Source organism: Arvicanthis niloticus, chromosome 4, assembly GCF_011762505.2.
Source record: "Arvicanthis niloticus isolate mArvNil1 chromosome 4, mArvNil1.pat.X, whole genome shotgun sequence".
Lineage (NCBI taxonomy): Eukaryota > Metazoa > Chordata > Mammalia > Rodentia > Muridae > Arvicanthis > Arvicanthis niloticus.
In genome coordinates, this window is record NC_047661.1 from 121,793,663 (window position 1) to 121,809,010 (window position 15,348).

Genomic DNA, 15,348 nt, shown 5'->3' on the forward strand with positions numbered 1-15,348 from the left:
CTCACATTCTGCACATGGCATAGACACTCCTCAATTTGAGCCTTGACCTCAGCTAGCTGATTCCCGGAAATAAAGCCTCTTGCTGTTTGCATCAAGGTTGGTGTCTTGGGAGTTATTGGGTGGCCCTGATATCCGGAGACTAGAGTGAGGGTCTCCCCTCTTGGGGGTCTTTCAAGAGCAACATTCTCCTTTCCTGGCTTCTGTTACCTCACAACACTGGTTCATCTCTTCTCCTGGTTATCTTTTCCTCTCTTCCAGTCAGCATCCTTCTATCTCTGAGTGTGCCCCTCCCCCAGTCTCGAGCAGGCCAGAGAGGTCTCCTTTACCACAGCGGACCAAACAACAGGCCCCAGGTGCTGTTCCTCACCTTGGCTGCACTACAGCCTGCTACAGGAACTCAGAAGAATAGACTGCCTGCTTAGCTCGCCTTGAGACACCTCCATGACTAGGATGGGTTGCTCCAAGAAGGGGTTGAGCTTTCCCTTTTAATTGAGAGCTGAACATTGAACCTCGAGCCTTGATCAGAATACTTGTCTTGTCTACATCTTTTCTGCCCTTCCGTCCCTTCTTTCATTCCCAGCCTCCCTTTCAGGCAAGCCCAGTTGATCAGTGGCCGCTGGTGGCTACATCTGAGTATTAGTGGTTTTTCTCATTCTGTCCTTTCCACCTGTCTTGTTCTGGTGAACACTCTTTCAAACCACCCACAGATCTCTCTCTCTCTCTTCAACCCATAATAAATAAATGCCTGCTCATAATTTTAACATAGAAGTCTTATTGGCACTCAAACACAATGCACAGTATATTAAAATGGGCCATGACCTCACTCCAAATATTTAATCATCCTGTCGTAGCTAGGCCAGTCACCTAGGCTGAAAGCCTGTTCCATCCATTACTCCTGTGTCTCCTTTACCCCCAGTTCAGTTCTATCCCCACCTTCAGGGTGCCCTGCTTTGTCCGGCCTTTACACAGTCCCTCTGCTGTGCCTTCTTTCCCTTCAGACATAGTCAAAACTTTCAGTAGTGCATAGTCTATTTCGATTCTGTGTGTGATGCCCTGGTGTTTTGCCACTGTACCCTTCCTCCTCTTCATTTTTCGTTCGTTGATCTTTCTGGACTGAATAACCATTTGAACTTTTCTCATAAAAGGTACTAAACACACTGAACATCCTTAGAGTGGCCTGTGCAGCTTGGCCAACGAGAGATGTGACTCGACTGCTGTTTATAAGCAAAAGCATAGCAAACACACATTTCACTACTCTACGACTTGATTAATAGAATTTTCACCTTCAAAGACAGCCATGTTCTCATCTTGGGACATCTCGCTGAAACCTGATTCAGAAAGATGACAATGTGCGGGTCCAGTGCAGGTACCACACAGGTTCGCTTACCGAGTCGTTTACCAGCATGTGATTCCAGTTCATGTGTGACCTTATCAGAAACACCAGCTTTCAGTCTCGCAGACTCAACTCTCATCCTTTTCTTCCTGAAGATCCTATTGACAAAGAATAATTAAGAATGGTTCAGGTCCCTGGTTCTGACACGAGGAATGTGCAATGTACTGAGAGGGTCCAGCTTCACTGTGCCAGAGGAAGACTAGAGAAGATCTCTGTGTTTGCTTGGGAAGATCTGTCAGTGGCCGAGTGCTGGTGCTCCCTCAGCAGTAAATGAAGCCCCAAGCCCACTGTGATGATGTTTTCAGATGGGGCCTCAGGAAGTTTAACTAGGTTGGATGCTGTCCTATGAATGATGCTCTGCGGTGAGGTTTGTGCCTCACCCACCATAAGGATACAGCAAAGGGACAGCCTTCTGCAAGCCAAGGGCTCTCATTAGAACCCTACCGTGTGTGTGTGTGTGTGTGTGTGTGTGTGTGTGTGTGTGTGTGTGTGTGTGTGTGTGCAGGGCTTGGGAAGAGATCATGCCACAACCCAAGGCCAGTTCCCAGTAGTCACATCGGTTTACAACTATGTATAACTTCAGTTTCAGAGGATCCAACATCCTCTTCTGTCCTCCTCGAGCGCTGCTCTCACGTGCACAAATCTTCACTCATGCATACACATATATACATAATTTTAAAATAAAAGTAAAATCTTAAAAGGACAAGAGGGAGAGAAAAATAACTCACCATGCTAGCTCCTCATGCCACAGAGCCGTAAGACAATGAATCTCTGTTGTTTCAGTGTCCAGTCTACAGTATTTTCTCATGACAGCCAGAACTAACTAATGTAGCAGGCAAGAGTTATTTGAGGTGGGGAGAAGGGGGTGCCAGAATAATGAGCTTTAACTAGGGTGAAGGAAAATAACCTGTTCTTGTATTGATTTACAGTGTTGAAAATCTGATAATATTGATTAGCTTCTGCAGGTACAGGTGCATAATTTTTATGCTTTTAAAATTTAAATTTATTTATTTATTTATGAGACAGGATTTCTCCATGTATGGCTGTCATGAAACTCACTCTGTAGACCACACTGGCCTCAAACTCAGAGATCCGCCTGCCTCTGCCTCCTGAGTGCTGGGATTAAAGGCATATACAGCAACTGCAGGTTAGTTTTTATGTTTTTTATACTCAGGCTTGCTACTTTTCTAGCAGTTCGAGAAATTAAACTTAACTTACCTGAAATGATAATAAAAAGAAAAATGCTGATTGTATCAAAAGAAGATTCCTGGTGATGAAATAATTTTAGCACAATTGTGCATTTGGTGCGGTACAGTTTGAACAAGATGAATATGGAGAAGTTGCATTAAATTGCCTTTGGGGGGCTTTTGTTTTGTTTTTGTTGGTTGGTTTTGATATCTCCATGACAACGTAGGTGGTACGTACTCATCATCTGCTGCCCTCTTTTTGGATCTAAGCTGGAAGTGCCCTCCTGTGACATGTGTGTGATTGGAAGTTAATGACCACAGACCCCACACGTTCTTTCAGTGACTCCCAGATGTTCTTTGACAAGAGAGAGAGAAGGAGAGAGAGAGGGGTGGGGACATGGAGGCAGATGTTCACGTGTCTCCACCAGTCAAAGATAGTCTATATCTTTGATATATCTAGGTTGGGTATTGGGTTACACTTCTGATTGAGCATTACCAAACTTATAAAGCCTTTGATAAACATTTTTTAAAAGTGTATAGGGGCAAAAAAGAAAAGGGGGCATGGGATGGGGGTTTTCTGGGAGGGGGGAATGGGGAAAGGGGATGGCATCTGAAATATAAATAAAATATCCAATTAAAAAAAGGCTGTGTTCATTCATTTAAAAATCAGAATTTCTACGGGACTAGCGTGAAGACCCAGTGGTCTGAAGAATCAGCTGCCCTTGCAGAGGACCCATATCACGTTCTTAGCACCCACATGGCGGCTTACCGCGGTCTGTACCTCCCTTTCTGGGGGATCTAACCTCCACAGGCACTGAATACACAGGCTACACATGCATGCTCATACATATGTACACATAGGCAAAACACGCATACACATGAAAATAAGTAAACTTTTAAAAATTTACGAGAGGAGGAGGAGGAAGAGCAGGAGGAGGAAGAGGAGGAGCTCTTGTCTCCTTTAGGGGGCTGGAACGCACCTGCACTCCTGAGGTAGTTTGCCCAGTTAAAGCACCCTGTTGTTTTTAAGAATACTGTATGGTATCTCCCTAAAGTGTTCTACTTTGTAATTTTGGTCATTTCATTTTGGTTTCCAGTTAATTTCAGGATGAAATTCAAACTCCCACATGTGTTACGTATGCAGAGACTGGTCACCTGGCCTTGCCTCTGTCTGTACTCCTCTACTGTGAGCTATTTTATAACGACCTCCAAGTGTCCTTGTTTTTCGGATGAGCGTGCCGTTTCTGCTTCCTGGACCAACCCTCTCTTTGTTCCTTTTGATAATGCTCCTCACCGTGGCTGAGTGTTTCTCTTGTACCACCCTGCAATTATTGCACGACACCGAGTGTTCTGCTCCTTTCCACTGAGCTTAAGAAGCTCGGAGTGCCATTCATTGTACATTCACGCAGCATCTCTAAGTGCTGACATCCAGGAAGCACTTGATGGCTGGATGAATGAATAAATACACAGTTGGGCAAGTTTTAAAGACAGAAGTATGGGGGTACCCTCTGATACTGTACACACCAAGGCTTAGCGGAAATGCTTGGCAGGCAGATTCTACTTCTCTAAACTGTAAGTGCTATTCAGCCTCAGATTGATTTATCTCTTATAAATTCTATCAGCACAATTATCCACGTGACTTTTGACTTTTTTTTTTGCAAACCTTTCAATTTTATAGCTTTTTGTGGGCGTGGCTTGAAAACCGTCTGGTATCTCCACAGTAGGCATCTCCGAGACTATCTCTTCTGTTTTAACATTTTACCTCGAACATTCTAAAACATGAACGACAGCTCTCAGCCTGGGGACTTTCATCCTCATCTCCAGAAAAACTCATACCTTATGCTTTATGGTAGTGAATCACGTATCTGTCAAAATGGGACCTTAGTCTACATTTGCTTACTAGGCAGGATTGACAGGTGGGAAGCCCCTCCCACTCTGTACTTAGAAGTCCTTCTCAATGGAATGCTTTTTTGTTTTGTTTTGTTTTGTTTTGTTTTGTTTTGTTTTTTAATGTTAGCATTTAATTTACTTCCAGGGTGGCTTCAAGCCACTGAGACACAGGCACCTCCAATACCCTTAATCTGCTCTTCTGCTCTTTTGCTGAAGAATTTGGCCTTCACAATGACAGGTTGCTTAGGTGATTTTCCCTTTCCCAGAACTGTGTAGTAGCCTGATCCCGTATCAGTGACAGGAGCAGCTCCAGTCTTGTTTTTTGCAGCATTGACTCGTGCCTATAATTTATCCAGGCTGACAGTTGGGCAGAAGTTCTGGTTCTTCTTCAAGTGGTAATGCTTCACACCAACTTTTCCAAAGTAACCTGGATGATGTTTGTCGGAGTTCATGGTGATGCATGCCTCCAGCGTTCCCGAGGCCTCCTGGGTACTTGTGGTGCTGACTGATTTGGGAGTGGCCTTGGCTCACATGGACCCAGATTTTCCTGGCCTTCCTCAGCCTGAATGGCATCATGGCAGCAGAAAGAAAAGAGGGCTCAGTGGAATTCTTAAAATGCTACGAAACTTTTGGAAAGCAACCCCAACAATTTCTAGTCAAAAAAAAATTCACTAATGGGGCTGACTTGGGCAAATTTTAGCAGAATCAACAAGATGCTATTTAGACAGATTCTGAGATAGGCTAATTATCTTTGATCAACTCTGTTTATCCTGATCAAAAAAAAAAAAAAAAGGCAAAATTGATGCCAAAACCTCTATTCCTCAGACCTGCTTGTAGAGCCGTGTCTTCAGAGTGAGTTCTTCTCATAGTATTAGGTTTGGTTGTCCTATGGAGGCCATTAGAATGTGATACAGATACGTCAATCCATTTACATAGCCATGACATGAAAACAGGAGAGAGATTGGGGGAAGGATTGTCAGGAGAGGGAAAGGAATGGAGGAGATAAAGAGGCGCTGATGGGAAATGAAGGCCGTCTGAAAACAGGAAGCACTTTGAAGAAACTGTCTTCTGTGGAGTTCATCATTCTGCACAATGAATATCCATCAATAAAAAAACTAAATTTTAAAAAAGTGTCCATTGACATAGCTAATAGGTTAGAGTCTGGTTTTTGTTGAATTGAGAGTCACTCAACAGCCATGAGCACAGGAGTGGATTTGTTTCTCATGACATGTGGCTGGTGAGAGAGAGCTTACTGGACTTCAGTTCTGATGAAAGCAATGGGAATCCCAGACAGCTCTCCAGGTGGAAGCTAACTGCTTCACAGTCTCCAGATTTTCCGTCCTTGAGGAAACATGGCCTTAATTAAATAATTAATTAGGCTCTTTTACGAACCGACTGTTCTCCTGCGGTTTGCTGCACTGATTGCCTCTTCACCAAAGTAACAGAGGCCAGCTTCGGCTGCCTTGTTTGCTCTCTGTGTAATGCCTTGTCTATTTAATCCGTGCAGCTATGCGTCGTACATCTCATGCATCTCTGTTTGTTACCATCATCCAAAGTGTCCTCCCTGTGCTTCCTGCTTGAGTTTTCGCTCTGACTTCTCTCACTGATGGACCGCAGTCTGAATATGTAAGCCAAAATAAAGCCTGCCATCCCCAAGCTGCTTCCTGCTCATTGTTCTCACAGTAACAGAAAGCAGGCAAGGGCAGCAGCATAGCATGCATCCATCTGTATCAGTTACCAAGAGATGCAGCCTCTTCTCTTGAAGGCAGTGAGGGACATGTTCAAAATAAGCACTTTCCGACCGACGACTCACGGGACGTGTGTGTCTTCCCACTGGTCACTCACATTCACTTGAGAGCTGTGTTTGTTTTTATTACACCATCCAGAGGATGAAGGATGAAGTTAGCCTTGTAGGGGATGGAGTGTGTACTGGGATTAACCTCAGTGCTCACAAGCTCTGACTGAGCAAGTGTTTTACCACTGCGCTCATTTTAAGATGTTTGTTATCTTGGGGGACGCTCGCTAAACTAAGCTGCCTTTGAGTTCACTGTATAGCTCAAGCTGGTCTTGAACACTTCTCTTTCCTTAGCCTCTGAGTAGCCGGAATGATGAGCCTGTGCCACTAGGCCTGGCTAAATTGAGCAGTTTTCTACACCCTGGTTGTTCTGGTGATCTATCAACAGAGGGAAAGACTGTAATGGGTGCCAACCTGAACTTTAGGGTCACTGTGCCTGTCAGAGCTTGATGATAAGCTTGAACACATGAAGTGCACTCACCGTCACAGAAATGCAGAGAAGTTCCTGTTTCTCTGTGTGAAGTCTGGTGGTAGATCTTCTATCTATGTGAAGAGATGGAACAGCCCTTCTTGGTGAAACAGCAGAGCCCAGAGGGGGCTAGCCTTAAAGCCAAAGCGCAGGTCTGAGAACTGAAGAATCCCATCTTCTCTTCTGTCAGCCTTTTTCAGTAAGAGAATTGTGAATGTCTCCCGGGAATGAGTTATCTCTGGCAGCATGTCTGCCCGCAAAGCTGCTTATCTGTCACTTCTTCAAAACTGTTCCTTGCCCTCAGCAGGATACAGTATTGGCTAAGATGTTGCACACACTTCATTTTACTGCAACATTTACGGATATTATATATGGTATATAAGTATGTAATATATATTAAAATAGAAGCTACAAGACAGACAAGACAGAAAAATCAAAATTCTCCCAAACTACCTATGCATCCATAAACTCGGCAGTTTCAGTCACATCCTGAAACCATAGCCTGTGGGCCACTTGTTCTCAGTGTACCTCCAAGAGTGAGTAGGAAATATTTAGCCTATTAAAGTATGGTGAGAAAGTGCATGTTCACAGTTCTATTAATATTACTTCTACCTAGACAGGCTACATAGTTTTTTTTTTTTTTTTAAAGATGAGTTTATAACATTTTTCCCTTCAAAAAAGAATACCCCAAGTTTATTCAGTGCTTGTGGCTTCCAGATATAGAATTACACAACCTTTATTCATAGAATGTGTATCGGCTCTAATATGTATCAGATCTAGTTCTATGCTAGAACAGGAATTTTAGCTGTGACGCCTAAATATATACATCAAGAACTGACCTTAATGAACAGGAAGTGCCAAGACTGTGTAATGTGAGGTGCGTGTGCCACGGGCATCAGCACAGGATCGTCTATGACTCAGACATCCAAGAGCTCTGCACAGCAGGACTTTTTAATGCTTGGAGCCTTACAATCCTTCCACCTCATCCACTGGGAAGCTGACCGAGCTTGATCCTGGGATGCTGCCCCAGGCCTGAGCTGTTAGCAAGATGAATGTATTCACATTGTTTTCCTAAAGGCCCACATTTTCTAAGTTTTGAACTGAATCCAGTACTAAGGATTTGGTTAAGGACTGGTTGGTTGTTACTTCTTTAAAGAAAAGGACATGGGGCTGGAGAGATGGCTCAGTGGTTAAGAGTACTGTCTGCTCTTCCAGAGGTCCTGAGTTCAATCCCCAGCAACCACATGGTGGCTCACAACCATATGTGATGAGATCTGATGCTCTCTTCTGGTGTGGCTGAAGATATTGATGGTGTGCTCATATAAATAAATAAATTTAAAAAAAAAAAGAAAAGGACATTTGCAGAATTATGAAGTAGGAGAAATCTTGTCAAATCTTGTCACTGAGTGGGACTCGGTTCCTCTCATAACAGCACATGCATAATAATGCAATGGTGCTTTGTTCTTAGTCTTTCAGCTTGGACTAGTCCTCTAACTCTTCCAGAGAGAAGTATAGTTTCTGGAAAATAAAAATGTCATTGTGTCTGATTACAGTTAAGTATAAAGAAAAGTTGGAAAAACACAAAAGTTTAAATAAAATTTAAAAACATAGACTAAAACACAGCATTTTTCAAAACCACTATTTGTAACAGCTACAGCGTACCTAACACAGGTAAGGATGCAGTGATTTATTGAACTATTTCCTTACTGTGAAGTGTTCAAGTCATTTCTACTTTTTTTAAATGGTGAAAGAGAAAGCATTTATTAATCAGAGTCCTAGCCACAGAGTCACATAAAAGCATTGATTCCTGCTTAGATAGGCTTTTTAGATTTAGACAGCAAAGACTCTGAAGTGAACTCCAGGATAAAAACATTGGGTTCTAGAAGGGAACTGTTTGAGCCTGCCTCAGAGACGGGCCACAGGGTGGGGAAGAGCAGAGGGTGTGTGGGGGACAGGGAGAGAGGAGCATAGCAGCTTCCTGAGATGAATTCTGAGTGGTCTCACAGTTGAACCAACTGACAGACAGACATGTTGAAGCAGCTACCATGGCTGAGTTCCCACACAGCTCTGAAGAAGGGACTGCACTGTCACCTGCTGAGTTGTCTTCCAATGCTCACAGTTATTCCCCTGTGAGCAGCCACGTGCTTTTTGTGTTTAATTGGATGTCTGCTTTAAGACAGTGTGGCAAGGACAGAGAGGAGGACTCCCAGGCAGTGGCTTCCTCCCTGAAGGAGCATTCTAAGACATCCAATAGATACCTAAAACCAACTCTTATGTGTGCCACTTTGCCTCTACCTAGCTATAAATAATAGCATTTAATTTGTAAATTAGATGCAGCAAGAAATTAGCCACAGTAATAAAATAGAACAGTGATGATAATATGTTGCAATAAAAATCATTTAAAGTTTCAGACAAGAGAAGAGGAGGGAAGCACTATATTCTTAGACACAGTGAGCACCGTGGGTACTGGAGTTTCTGGGAATTCACCAGTCACTTTTGTACGAACATCCCAGGACATGCCGAGGACTCTTAAGCTGGGTCCAGCAGATGGAGGCTAGGAAAACTACATTTACCAAAAAAGGAACCAAACAGGGTTCAGTGACACAGATTAGTAATATCCAGTTGTCTGGTGTTCTAATGATCCTTACCCAGACCCCAGTTCTAGAATGTCTGGTACCTTAACACCAACCTGGCCCTCCTGTTTGCAATTTTGTGTTCCACTTTGACACCAGCGAACACTACTATAACACTCAGAAGCAATTAGTGGTGTGAGTACTAGTCCTGGTAATACTAGCACTCAGCTAATTTGTGTAATTTAATTAAGCAATTAATTTCCTTCTGGCATCTGTTTAAAAGAAAAACAGGAGGGAAGAAAAATAATCTCAGATTATTAACTACTTTAAGCTTTCCAGCTACTGTATTATGTCTTGGGGTATAGCCAGAGACCTTTGGAAGGCAAAGACTAAAAGAAAAGAAAATGAAAATCACATCTAACCTTTCAAATGGCAATGAAAGTATAATTTCTTTTAAAGAACATATTGGCTTGAAAATATTTATATTTCTTATAATTAATCATTATAAAGCAATATAAGGTTATATAGAATTATATGAAGTCCCAAAGGCTGCCTTTGAAGTGTTCAAAGCCTTTTCTTCATCAGCTAGTATTCAATAATATTCTCTGACAATGCCTAGCCTCTTCCCTGGTCTCCAGCTTGTCAGTCTCTGAGCATTTCTGATGAAAATCAAAGCAATATTGCAACGTGACAGACAGTATTATTGAGCTCTACATACAAGAAAGAAGTCATAGTATAAAGAATAAAGCAGCCGACAAGATCCAAAAATTAATTAAAACATCAGAAAGAGTTCTTGGTAAAAACGCAATGTAGTCACAAAATCTCTCTCCTTCCATCCTAAAGAGACAGTTCATGCTTTTCTTTCTTTTTTTTAATTTTATTTTTCATGCTTTTCTTTCTTAACACCTATTTTTGTTATTTCCATGAGTGTGTATGCATGGGTACATACATACATACATACATACATACATACATACATACATATGAATGAAGAACCTGTGGAGGTCAGATAAGGACACTGAAGCCCCAGGGCGGGAGCCACAGGTGGTTGTGAACTGCCTGACCTGGGTACTAGGAACCGAACTCTGGTCCACGGTAAGAGCAATGTGCTCTTGGGCTCCAAGCTGCCCCCGCTCCAGTCCCTGGTCCACGTTCTTTAGTGGGAGTTCATGAGTTCTGTCAAAAGTGAAATTCTGACTTCTATGTAATACTCTTGCACATTTCTCATCTAGAATGGTATAGATAGTGTAGTGTTCCCCTGGGTGAATACTTTCCTGTATTTCCAAGGCAACTTTCTTTTCCTTTAAAAAGAAAATACTTTGAACATTCTTTCATTAAAGGACTTTCTAATGTTTTTTTCACTCTGAACTGTTAAATGGCACTGCTAATTAATTTTTTCAATTATAGAAATAAAGTAAAAATAACCTAAGAAATGAAAAAAGATCTAAGGCTCATACCCTACAGGATAGCATTAAATATCTCCATGTGCTGAATTAGAGAGAGCCTGCACAGCCTTTAGGTTTGCATATACTAGCTTGATGGTTGCGATATTTAAATAAATTCTCTGAAAAATATAGTACGTAGCTACATATGTCTGTATCTGTATTAATTGCCATTTCTCTTTAGTGTTCACATAAAAATTAACACATACACACATAAATATGCACACATTGTACAGATAGTAATCCAATGAGAAGGCACTTGGTTACCTCCATAACTCTTATGCCACTATTACACCAGTGGACCTGGGTTGCCAGGGTGTTTTAAAACAAGATAAACAACATCACTGTATTCTGGGTACAGCACATGAACCCTTCCATTACGTCATTAAGTTTTTGGTCAGATGCTCTTTCAGTGTGGCGTGCTGTCTCCACACTGAGTAAATACCTCCTCCTCTAGGAAGTTTTCCTTGATTCCGTCAGACATTTAGCATTTACATTATTATATATGATTGTGCTATATAGCTCTTTACAGTATATGATTTGCAAATGTTTATTGATATAATTGACAAATGGCAGCACCCTAGTAAGCCACACTCACACCTGAACTCTTCAGTAGGTAACACTAATTATATAAATATATCTGCAAGTATGAACCCTGATTTTAATTTACAAAGAATTGGTAAAGCCTCGGAAAATTAAAGGGATTTTTTTTTCTGAAAATAATATTAAACTCCTATGTCAGGATAATAACAACTTGACAAATGAGTGTGACAGATTAGTGGCACGCGGTTCATCCATCAAGTATTGGTTTGCCTCCCTAGGAATCGGTCCAGTGCTGTGCTTGCTTTGATCAAGATAGTATGGTGGAACGCACGCTGGGCTAAGCTCAGGAAGACTTTTAACTGGCCCGAGAGCTTCTGCTTCTCACCTTCAGGAAGCCAACTGCCAAGTGAGGAGTGAGACCATCCTGAGCCAAGCCCATGCCACACGCAGAGGAGGAAGGGACTCGTGTTCAAGCGAGGCCCAGGAACTCTAGGCTCAGTGACGGGAGTAAGAAAAGCAGCCGGAAAATGGCTTCTCCAGCTCTCACTGCCCCAAGGAACTCCATGGGGGTCAAAGAAGCGCCTGGACCTGTCCTTCCTGGGAGAGGTATACCATGAGGAAGAAGTGAATGTGTCCCCAGCAATGAACAACCAGAGTGAGAAAGAGCAGTGAAGCTGGCTCCCTGTGAGGCAGCTGTCATGAGGCGCTCCACATTTCCTCTCCTCGCCTCCACCTCATTTCCCGATTTCACCACAGAAATGACCGAACTGTATTAAGCACTTACTGTATATCTGAACCAGTGCATAGAACCCCACAGGGTAGCTAGGTGTCATCTTTATTTGGCAGCTCTGGTAAAGTCAGTTCACCAGAACTGCCAGATAGGAAGATGCTGAAGCCATTTAAACAGACGGCTGTCTTAACTGGTGGAAGAGAAAACAAGTTAACTTCATTGGCCTCCTATAGTAGCTACAGTGTGAGAGCCACCATTTCTGCTTTCCAGGTGAGAACTTGAGGCTGGGAAAGACAAGCAAATGTGTGACACCACACAGCTGCCACAGGGCAGGGCTTTAACTCCAGACTGTGCACTCTCCACCACCACAGATAACATCTGGAGCAATAGAGTCCCTGACTTTCGGAAGCTGGGCCAATCAGAGGATGAGAAGGAAATTCTGTCTCTGGGTCAGCTAAGCCATGCTCTAAATACCTGAATGGAGGATCTAGCAATAAGAATATCTGCCTGTGTGCCAAGAGCTTGCGGACGGATGCAGCATCTTGGGACAGAAGGAAAAGCAGAGATCCGGTTATGTCATCCCACTTGGGGGATTTGGGAACGGGCAAGCCCTTTATTGACTGGTGTCTTTTTTTAAAAAAGCATGTATTATTTGTACAAAACAGTGTGATAGGCACTTTTCAGGAAACAGAACACCATGAGCAGAATCCTAAATAAGAGGCTGGATGCATACAACGAACAGAAGCCAGGTTGGAGAACGGATAGAGAGTTTCCATGACCAAGGAAACTCTTATAAGGACAACAGTTAATTGGGGCTGGTTCAGGGGTTCAGTCCATTGCCATCAAGGAGGGAGCATGGCAGCTTCCGGGTAGGCTAGGCACAGTGCAGGAGGAGCTGAGAGTTCTACATCTTGTTTTGAGGGCTAAGAGGAGAAGACTGGCTTCCACATGGGTAGGAAGAGGAACTCAAAGCCCACCCCACAGCGACACACTTCCTCTAACAAGGCCACACCTCCTCATAGTGCCACTCCCTGGGCCAAGCATACAGGGAGACATTAAAAGATCAAGAGTGTGGCTCATTAGATTTCAGTTTGGAAAACTCCACTTGACATAAGGCTGCTGTTTGCAATAATCCAGGGAGTCAGTAGTTTAGAGTTAGGTGGTGCCTGTGTGGAGAGAGATGTGGGTAGATTCGAACCCTTTTTAAGAGGTAAATCTGTCAAAACATGTGAATGGGGCACTGTGGAGACCAAGAAGAAAGAGAAGTAGAGCAATGAGATCAGCAGCAGCGTGTGCAGCTACTGTGCTCTGAGAGAAGTGAAGATTTAGGTATTGTTGGGTTCAAGGTGATATTTGAAGTCATGGGTCTACATCAGCATGCCCAACCGGACTGACAAGACTCGTGAAGAAAAGCAGACATGCACAGACAGACTGAAGAAAATGAAGACAATAAGCCAAAAGAAAGCCCTGCCACTGAGATGAAGCTTTCCCATGACAGGCACACACCAGCACCATGACAAAACTGTTCTCCATTCATATGAGAGCAAGCACCATGATCCTCTGGTGTTGCCTGACATTTCACTGCCTGTGTGAGGAAATTGAACCACTTTACAGATAGCCCTGTGGTGCCTGTGTGGAAGCACAGATAATATATGTAGGGGAGGATGGCCTTGTTGGGCATAGGTGGGAGAGGAGATCCTTGGTCCCATGAAGACTGGACACCCAGTGTGGGGGAATTTGAGGATGGGGAGGTGGGAGTGGGCAGGTGGGTGGGGGCACAACCTCACAGAAGCAGGAGAAGGGGGAAAAGTATAGGGGGTTCCTGGGCGGGGGGGTGTGGGGGGAATGGGGTAAGGGGATAACATCTGAAATGTAAATAAAATATCCAATAAAAATTACATTAAATTTAAAAAGAGAGAGAGATAACCATCTTAACTGCAGAGAAATGTTTTACACACACACACACATTTTCATTACCTCTCAACTGCAACGTCTTTTCCTTTAAGCTATTTCTTTTCCCTGTACACTTAAGTATGAAATTTCCCATAAAAATATCCAAGAAAACATAATGTCCCAAAAATCTCTGAGAAACTGAATAAACAGTAGTTGGGAGGCATACCTACCTCAGTGGGTGACCATCTTTTTAGGGATAATGTCACGATCTCTTGTAAAAATCCAACATGTTTAAATGACCCTGTGTCTGTTTTAGGATTTTTTTTTTCCTCAGTAGCCTCTACTGTGATTATCCAGTGTGGTTATCACTCTAGTATGGATGGCTGTTACACCAGATGGATAAGCAGCAGAGCAGAGAGATGGAGCAATTGTCTATGCATGAAGAGGTCTGAGTGACAAGGCCGTGCTTTGGAGAGCGTATACTATTGTGTATACTCTATTCGCCCTGTCGGTTGTAAGCTTTGTCTTATGAAAGGACTTGGGCATTTTGAATGCAAACATGGGCATTTTACACACAGGCAGATGGATACTTTGGTGTTGATCACAGCGTACGGCACAAAAGCACAAGGCTATTAGTATGGTCCATCTAGTCACCTTTCGGCCTCATGGCAACTCTGATTTCCACATGCCATGCAGACTCTCAAGTGATGTTCCTTGTTAAAAGGAAATGGCATACTTAGCTAAGAACTTGAAAGAGACTACTTAATGTTTTTAGAGGTATGGGAAGTATAACGAGAGCAAAGGCCACTGAGGCACCAGGGACTAGCAAAGATGGGAAACCATGTGTGTAGAAGAAAGCAAACCATCCCTAGAATCATGAGATTGTAAGGAGAGGGTGATGGGCTTCATAGTCCAGCCTTCTCTCTTCCTTCCTCCGATCTCCCCTATAAGACTTCCCCCTACGTTAAGCTCAATAAAAATGGGATACTAGGTGCCACAATCCATAGACATCAGTTGTCGGGAGCTATAGTGAGACAGGAAAGAATGAAGCATGATTCTCGACCTCACGGAGGTGACAAAATGTAGCTGGAATTGGGAATCTAACTCAAGTCTGTCAGTAAGTAAACTCCATGCTCAGTTGGGGATGAAGTGTGTATTTCTCCACCCCACACACTATTACTGCTTAACAAACACTTGCTCAGTGACTTAAATCCCAGGCGGTTTTAGAAACCGAGATCAGAGCTGTGTCGTGATGTAGAACCTATACTCTGGTACCATTCTGTTCTTGTCTGAGCAAACATCACTCGTTCCTTCAGAGGGAACCTTTAACATTGGGTCCCATCACACTTAACCTCTCTGTAAATGTTTCTCTGTTGAAATCCTCCGTGTCGCCGGGCAGTGGTGGCGCACGCCTTTAATCCCAGCACTTGGGA

The 15,348-nt window shown here is 43.1% G+C and overlaps 1 pseudogene; it reads right to left on the reverse strand.

Annotated features, from left to right (window-relative positions):
• Window positions 1-4,622: 4,622 nt before the first annotated feature.
• Window positions 4,623-5,043, reverse strand: LOC117706789 (large ribosomal subunit protein uL15 pseudogene; annotated as a pseudogene).
• Between the last annotated feature and the right edge of the window lie 10,305 nt (window positions 5,044-15,348).